Below are 9,459 nucleotides of genomic sequence, written 5' to 3' on the forward strand. Positions count from 1 at the left end.
CACGCCGCCGCCTCGGCCTCGCCTCCCTCCTCCGGCCAGATCCGGTCGAGGAGCGACCGGATCCGCCGCCGCCCGACCTCCCCGGCCCTCTCCTCGCCGGCCCCGGCCACCACCGGTTCGCTAGAGTGCGCGCGCCGCCGCCTCGGTTCGCGTGCCGTGAACAGTAAACCCTAGATCTCGGAGGTGTTTTTTTTCTAAGTCCCGAAATCGCAGATCCATGTGCTCATGTTCATAGCCTCGTAACTTTGCATCCGTAGCTCCGATTCATGCATATAGCATATCAAAATGTTCATCTCAGAGAGTACATCATTTCCATTGCATCATTTTCATTTGAGTTCATCTTGATGCCCGAAATGCTGTTAGAAGAGGGTTACTTGAGATAATTGTCAGATCTGCTACTCCGTTTAGCTTTTTGTCATTTTTGCCATAATTAATGTGTGCATGATATGCCCATGAGCTCTACATATGTTTTGTTAAGGGCTTTGTCATCTTTCCAGAGGTGCAACCCATGTATTTTTGTGATGTGTGCGGTGACTAGCACAAGCTTGCAAAGTGGTGCACTTGGTAATTCTGATTTCAGGGACTTAGCATTTCCACTAAGTCCTTGAGCTGTTTATTTCATATGGCCATATGTTCATGTTGTTTCCTAGTGATCCGTGCCTCTTTTGAGGATGATCAGTAAGGATGTTTTGTTAATCTTGTAGTGATCTATCCATCCATGTCTTTGTTTGCAATTATGTAGCACCCTAGCTTGAGTCAATCGAGCTCTACTTTTGCTACTTTGTGAATCTGGGCAGATTGTCAACTTGTTTGCAATTTTGCCGATGATGTTGTAGTTGATCCGTTCATGCTATGGTATAGTTCTTGCCATGTCTAGCTTGCATTTTGTGTGATCTTGATAGATGTATGCTTAGTTGGTCATGACTTGCTCCGTATTGAGTGCATCGAGCTCGTAAACATGCCTACTTGATATCTGTTTTCAGCATGCTCCAGTTTTCACCAAGTCTAAAAACTGATTATGTTTTTGCTATGTTCACATGCTTGCAATTGTATTTTCTGATCCCTTTTGGCTCAAGGTCACAAAGGGAATTTTGTTAATCTCTTTGAGTAGCTCCATGCCATGCTTTACTTTGCCATGTTCAGGTCCTGTAGCATATAGTTTTGTTGCTCCGAAGAGTGCTACCTGATCTGAAATTCCAGACAAGTGTTAATTTCACTAAGTCTGAGATCTGTTTGCCATATGCATTTTTGCCATGCTTGTTTGAACCTGTTAATGGATGAATTGGCCGTAGATTAGTGCTAGACTTTTGTTAAGCATCTTGAATGCATCCCTGCCATGTATTTTGTTGTCATGTTTGGGTGTTGTAGCATGTGCATCTCATTGTATTTAGATGGCTACTTGCTGTAAATCGCAGACCGGTGCCATATTTGAATCGCTTGCCATTTCCAAACCGTAACTCCGATTCCGGCGATCTTTATATTGTTTTCAAGCGATTTCATCTCATATTTCCAGTGGCACACTTGGATTTTCAAGTTGAGGCCAGGTTCTTGCATTTCCTGTCATATCTTGCATATGCATCCTGCATCGCATCCCGCATAGCATATCATCATTGCATCATCTTGTTTGATCCTTGCACGTGGTTGATTGTGTCCTTGTTGCTTGTTTGTCTTGTTTGGGTAGAGCCGGGAGACGAGTTCGCTAACGAGGATCCCGTTGAGTTTGCTTTCGAGGATCCAGTCAACTCTGACAACTGTGCAGGCAAGATGATCATACCCTCGAAATGACTACTATCTTTGTTATGCTAGATTGCTCGCTCTTTTGCTATGCCAATGCTACGATGCCTACCTTTTGCTTTCAATCCTCCCAAATTGCCATGTCAAACCTCTAACCCTCCATGTCCTAGCAAACCGTTGATTGGCTATGTTACCGCTTTGCTCAGCCCCTCTTATAGCGTTGCTAGTTGCAGGTGAAGATTGGAGGCCGTTCCTTGTTGGAACATTTATTTACTTGTTGGGATATCATTATATTATCTGTTATCTTTATGCATCTATACACTTGGTAAAGGGTGGAAGGCTTGGCCTCTCGCCTAGTGTTTTGTTCCACTCTTGCCGCCCTAGTTTCCGTCATATCGGTGTTATGTTCCCGGATTTTGCGTTCCTTATGCGGTTGGGTTATAATGGGAACCCCTTGATAGTTCGCCTTGATTAAAGCTTTTCCAGCAATGCCCAACCTTGGTTTTACCATTTGCCACCTAGCCTCTTTTTCCCTTGGGTTTCCGGAGCCCGAAGGTCATCTTATTTTAAACCCCCCCCCCCCGGGCCAGTGCTCCTCTGAGTGTTTGTCCAAACTAGAGTCCTCTGCAGCGCCCCCTCGGGGAAACTCGAGGTTTGGTTTTAGTTTTATGGAGCGCTCATCTGAGTGTGCCCTGAGAAAGAGATATGTGCAGCTCCTATCGGGATTTGTCGGCACATTCGGGCGGTGTTGCTGGTCTTGTTTTAACCTGTCGAAGTGTCTTGAAGAACCGAGATACCGAGTCTGATCGGAACGTCTTGGGAGGAGGTCTATTCCTTCGTTGACCGTGAGAGCTTGTCATGGGCTAAGTTGGGACTCTCCTGTAGGGATTTGAACTTTCGAAAGCCGTGCCCGCGGTTATGGGCAGATGGGAATTTGTTAATGTCCGGTTGTAGATAACTTGAACCTTAACTTAATTAAAATGAATCAACTGAGTGTGCTACCGTGATGGCCTCTTCTCGGCGGAGTCCGGGAAGTGGCCACGGTGTTGGAGGAATGCTTGCGCAGGTTGTTCTCTAGTTTCTCGCTCGCGCTTTGCCTCCTCTTCTCGCTCTCTTTTGCGAACAGGATAGCTACCATATTTTCTAGTCGCTTGCTGCAGCTCCACATATATTTACCTTGCCATACCTATAAGCTTAAATAGTCTTGATCGTGAGGGTGCGAGATTGCTGAGTCCCTGTGGCTCACAGATTACTATTACACCAGATGCAAGGCCTGATGATTCCGCTCCAGGTGACAAGTTTGAGCTCAAGTGGGAGTTCGACGAAGACTCTCAACGTTACTATGTTTCTTTTCCTGATGATCAGTAGTGGTGCCCAGTTGGGGGTGATCGGGACCGTGTCGCATGTTGGGTTCTCTTTTATTTTGGCGCCGTAGTCGGGCCATGAGTGTTTGGATGATGTAATGTTATTTATGTACTTGATTGATGTGGCGAGTGTAAGCCAACTATGTTATCTCCCCTTTTACTATCATATTACTTGGGATGTTGTGAAGATTGCCTAACTTGCGACTTATGCCTTCAATGCGATTATGCCTCTAAGTCGTGCCTCGACACGTGGGACATATAGTCGCATCGAGGGTGTTACAAGTTGGTATTAGAGCTTTCCCCGACCTTAGGAGCCCCATTGCTTGATTGTTTTTAGCAGCCGAGTTGTATCTAGAAAAATGTTTTGAGTCATTTAGGAATTATATATCGGAGAGTTTAGGAATTCTTTTTACTTCCCAGTCTCCTCATCGCTCTGGTAAGGCATCCTGACGTAGAGTTTTGACTCTCTCTTCTCAAATTTCACTAAAAAAATTTAGGATCACGCGGGTATCTTGGAATCGTTCCGATGGTTTTATGATGAGAACATTGTCTTGGTGCCTCCTGTCAGGGGTTTTTTTGGAAGTGTCCCGGGGAGTTGAGCTCTGAGGTGTTGTCATCATAATTTTATCATTGCAATTCTGGAATACCTGAGTTTAGTATGCCGACATCGAAAATCTCTTTTATGCAGTTCGTTGGTGAGATAACCTCGACGCCACCCAGTACTGGGGCGGGAGTTCGGGAGTATCGCCATAACTTGTATAACGGATGCTTTTCGAAGGTTGAGGTAGATGGTTTTCGAAGGTTTCTTGGTTATGTGTTGAAGGATGGATACAACTGGATGTAGGATTTGCTAGAATTGGGTGAGATATTATGCTTCCCCTGTATCCCCAACACCTGATTGCATAACCGGAAAGGTTCGGGAGTTTCATAGGTGGGAATTCTAGTAGCTCTAGTTCTTCTTCCGTGGATATTGGTTCGAGATTGGGATTTCTTACCGATTATTCGTTCTTGATGCGTACCTTGTTGATTTATTTCTCTACCTTAATTCTAAGTGGCTTCTCAATTTATAGATATGTGACCATTTCAAGAGGAATGCATTCGTTCATTTTGTTCGGATGTGAAGGCTATATGTTGCAATTTTCATTCCGTTGGATTCAGCTTCAATATTTTCCTATCATGGTGCTAATGGATGTCAACCTCTTCAGGATGGCTCCTCCAACGCGCACGACTCCGAATCCTAATCCGCCACCACCTCCCCCTCCTCCGGAGGCATGGCAAGCTGTGATGGCCGCAACCAATGCAAACACACAGTTGATCATGCAAATTCTTCAAGAGCGCAATCAAGGCAACCAAGGGAACCAAGGCAACAATCAGAATCACTATGCTACACTCAACCAGTTCCTTGCTAACGGGCCAAAGACTTTCAGCAATTGTGTTGAGGCAACCGATGCTGACGATTGGCTTGTGGATCTGTGCAAGCATTTCGATTGCAGTAATGTCAGGCTGAGGACTTTGTCAAGTTCGCTTCCTTCCAACTCAAAGATCAAGCTGCAGAATGGTTCCAGCAATACAAGGACTCCAGAGGTGGACGTGTTATCACTTGGGATGAATTTCTTCAAGATTTCCGAGCTCATCATATTCCTCAGAGCATGGTTGAAAGCAAGCGTGAGGAATTCCGCAACCTGAAGCAAGGCTCTTTGTCTGTCTATGACTACAACAAGTTGATTCAGAAGCTTGCCCGCTTTGCCAAGCAGGACGTCCCTGATGAGAAGAGCATGATATACCAGTTCATGGGTGGTCTCAGAGAAGAAATTCAGCTAGCTCTTGTTCTCTTCGAGCCCTTGAGATACGGTGAGTTCTACAACATGGCATTGAAGCAAGAGGCTGCTCAGTTGAGGTGTGATGCTTCCAAGAAGCGAGTCAGAGATGTTACTCCTTCTTCCTCTACTTAAGTGGCCAAGCAGCAGAAGTATTGGCTTCCTCCTCCTCCGTTCCGTTAGCCATATCAGCAGAAGAGCAAAGGTGGCAGTGGTTCTTCCCATCAACCCAACCCTGGCTTTCAGAACAAGACTTCGTCTCCAGCTCCAAGATCGAGTGCTCCGTATCACCGTCCGCTTTCAGAGGTCACGTGCAACAAGTGCCAACAGAAGGTTCACTATGCCAACAAGTGTCTCAATCAGAGGCGTCTTCCTCCTCCTCCTCCTGTCAGATCGGCAAGTACAGCTGTGGTCAAGCTAACCCCAAGCACGCCAAGGTCAATTTGATGAATGCAGCTCAGGCAGAGGACTCGTCAGATGTCATCATGGGTAACCTTCCAGTTAACGATATTCCTGTAAAAGTTCTTTTTGACACAGGTGCATCGCATTGTTTCATTTCCAAACCTTTTGCATCAAAGTATGAGTGCGATTATCAGTATCTGCAAAGTTCCTTGCAAATTGTGTCACCGGGCAAGCAGATGACAGCTAACACCTGCGTCCCGGAGGTTACTATCACATTGGGCGATTACAAGTTCCTTTCTTCCCCAATTGTTCTTGGTAACTCGGATATTGATCTTATTCTCGGAATGGATTGGCTTTCTAAGCACAAGGCACATCTTGATTGTGCTGCCAGGCAGATTCAATTGACTCATTCGTTTAAGGATGTAATTGTCTTTGCTGCTCGGGATAATACCATCCGTCTATTTTCTCTAAATGAGAAGGGTGAACTCGATGCCATCTCTCAAATTCCAGTCGTTTGCGAATATCAAGACATCTTTCCAGAAGAGCTTCCAGGAATGCCTCTGCACCGGCCAGTGAATTCGTTATTGATCTTGAGCCTGGCACGGAACCTGTGTGCAAGCGTCCTTACAAGCTCGGACCTGAAGAGTTGAAGGAGCTGAAGAAGCAACTCGATATTCAAGAGAAAATGGGTCTCATCCGGCCTAGTTCTTCTCCGTGGGGTTGTGGTGTTCCTTTTGTGAAGAAGAAGGATGGAACGGACCGACTTTGTGTTGATTACCGTCCATTGAACAAGAAGACAATCAAGAACAAATACCCACTTCCCAACATCAACGAGCTGTTCGAACAACTCAAAGGTGCCCAAGTATTCTCCAAGCTTGATCTCCATATGGGTTATCATCAGATTCGAATCTGTGAGCAAGATATTCCCAAGACGGCTTTCAGGACAAGCTATGGTTCATATGAATACACAGTCATGTCTTTTGGTCTCGTCAATGCTCCTCCGACGTTCTCTCGCATGATGAACTTCATCTTCAACGCCTACACCAATGACTTTGTTTTGGTCTATCTCGACGACATTCTGGTTTTCTCGAAGAACAAGGAAGATCATGCCAAGAACTTGCGTTTGGTTCTTGATAAGGTCAGGGAACACCAGTTCTACGCCAAGTTCTCCAAGTGTGAATTTTGGCTCGATGAGGTTCTTTATCTTGGTCATATCATCTCTGCCAAGGGCATTGCTGTGAATCCTGAGAAGGTGTCTGCAATTGTGAATTGGGAACCTCCTCAGAACATGAAGCAACTCCGTAGCTTCCTCGGTCTCGCAAGCTATTGCCGAAGATTCGTTGAAAATTTTTCTAAGATCGCCAAGCCTCTCTCTAATCTTCTCCAGAAGCACGTCAAGTACGTTTGGTCTCCGGAGTGTGACATTGCTTTCAACACTTTGAAAGAGAAATTGATCACTGCTCCAGTTCTGACTCCGCCTGATGAATCCAAACCATACGAGGTCTTTTGTGATGCCTCTCTCCAAGGTCTTGGCGCAGTATTGATGCAAGAGAAGAAAGTTGTTGCTTATACCTCTCGCCAGTTGAAGCCTAATGAGAAGAACTACCCCACTCATGATCTCGAGTTGGCGGCAGTTGTGCATGCTCTTTTGACTTGGAGACATCTTCTATTGGGAAGAAAAGTGGACATTTTCACTGATCACAAGAGTCTCAAGTACATCTTCACTCAGCCTAATCTCAACCTCAGGCAAACTCGATGGGTCGAAATGATTCAAGAGTATAATCCGAGTATCGAGTATACTCCAGGCAGGGCCAATGTGATTGCTGACGCATTGAGCAGGAAGGCTTATTGCAACAGTCTTATTCTCAAGCCTTATCAACCCGAGCTTGGTGAAGCTTTCCGCAAACTTAATCTGCAAGTTGTTCCTCAAGGTTTCCTCGCCAACCTTCAAGTCTCTCCTACCTTGGAAGACCAGATTCGCCAAGCCCGGCTTCCTGATGCTATGGTGAAAAAGGTGAAGATTGGGATTTCCAAGAGTCAACCCAAGTACAAGTGCTACCGCCTTGATGACAAGGATACTCTTTTCTTCGAGGATCGTATTGTTGTACCCAAAGGTGACCTTCGTAAAGTGATCATGAACGAGGCTCACAATTCTCTCCTCTCCATCCACCCTGGGAGCACAAAGATGTATCAGGACCTCAAGCAAGCTTATTGGTGGACTCGAATGAAGCGCGAGATTGCTCAATTCGTGAATGAATGTGATGTCTGCAGAAGAGTGAAGGCAGAACACCAAAGGCCAGCAGGTCTCCTCCAACCTCTTGCCATTCCAGAATGGAAGTTTGACCACATTGAGATGGACTTCGTGACTGGGTTTGCAAAGTCCAAGCGTGGCAATGATGCTATATTCGTTGTCATCGACAAACTCACTAAAGTGGCTCATTTTCTGCCTATCAAAGAGTCGATCACTGCAGCTCAATTGGCGGAACTCTATACCTCTCGTATTGCCTCTCTGCACGGTATTCCACAAGTGATCTCTTCAGACCGTGGCAGCATCTTTATCTCGAAGTTTTGGGATTCTTTTCAGAAGGCCATGGGCACCAACATCCGCTTCAGCACAGCTTTCCATCCTCAAACTAGCGGTCAAGTCGAGCGTGTCAACCAGATTCTTGAAGATATGCTCAGGGCTTGTGTGATCTCCTTCGGCATGAAGTGGGAGGATTGTCTTCCTTATGCTGAATTCTCCTACAACAACAGTTTTCAAGCAAGTTCGGGCAAGGCCCCATTTGAAATTCTGTATGGCAGGAAGTGTCGTACCCCTCTCAACTGGTCTGAAACCGGTGAACGTCAGATTTTGGGTAATGACTTAATCACAGAGGCATAGGAGATGTGCAAAGTCATTCGTGATAACCTCAAAGAAGCCCAATCCCGTCAGAAGAGCTACTATGATAGTAAGCACCGTGATTTGGCTTTCGAGATCGGAGATCATGTTTACCTCCGCGTCTCTCCTATGAAAGGTACTCGTCGCTTCGGTATCAAAGGGAAGCTTGCCCCCAGATACGTGGGACCTTTCAAGATTGTCAGCAAGAGAGGCGACCTCGCCTATCAACTCGAGCTTCCTTCAAACTTTGCAAATGTTCATGATGTGTTCCATGTCTCTCAGCTTCGAAAGTGCTTCAAGACTCCTGACCGCACCGTCAAATTCGAGGGCATTGAGCTCCAAGAAGATCTCTCTTATCGTGAGCAGCCAGTTGCTATTCTTGAAAAGACTGAACGCAAGACTCGCAACAAGTCAATCAAATTTCTCAAAGTCAAGTGGTCACACCATTCCGACCGTGAAGCTACCTGGGAACGCGAGGATCACCTCCGTTCTGAGTACCCGGCGTTCTTTCAGTCCTAGATCTCGGGACGAGATCCTTTCATAGTGGTGGAGTGTTGTAACACCCCGGATGTAACTTTCCCAATTTGTACTCCAACTCTTGCCGTTTCCGGCGTTAAGTAATTTATTTTCTCGGGTTCGGGTTTTTGTATCCGTGTGTTGTTGTCGTTGTCATGCATCTCATATCATGTCATCATGTGCATTGCATTTGCATACGTGTTCGTCTCATGCATTCGAGCATTTTCTCTGTTGTCCGTTTGCATTCCGGCGCTTCGTTCTCCTCCGGTGGTCATTTCTACCTTTATTTCGTGTGTGGGGATTAAACATTTCCAGATTGGACCGAGACTTGCCAAGCGGCCTTGGTTTACTACCGGTAGACCACCTGTCAAGTTTCATACCATTTGGACTTCGTTTGATACTCCAACGGTTAACCGAGGGACCGAAAAGGCCTCGTGTGTGTTGCAGCCCAACACCCCTCCAATTTGGCCCAAAACCCACCTAAGCCTTCTCCATCATCTAGAGCGTTCTATCACGATCGCGTGGCCGAAAACCGCACCTCATTTGGACTCTCCTAGCTCCCTCTATGCCTATAAATAGGTCCTCCTCGAAAATCTCGGTTTCCCCTCCCCGAAACCCTAAAAATCGTCTCCGTGCGGCCGGACATTGTCCGCCCCGCGCCGGACGTCGCCGCCGCCCCAACCGGGAGCCGCCACGTGGCAGCGCACCACTTCGCCGCGCCGCCACCCACGCGGGCCCGCCAGGCCCA

This window comes from Triticum aestivum, chromosome 5A (assembly GCF_018294505.1).
Source record: "Triticum aestivum cultivar Chinese Spring chromosome 5A, IWGSC CS RefSeq v2.1, whole genome shotgun sequence".
Lineage (NCBI taxonomy): Eukaryota > Viridiplantae > Streptophyta > Magnoliopsida > Poales > Poaceae > Triticum > Triticum aestivum.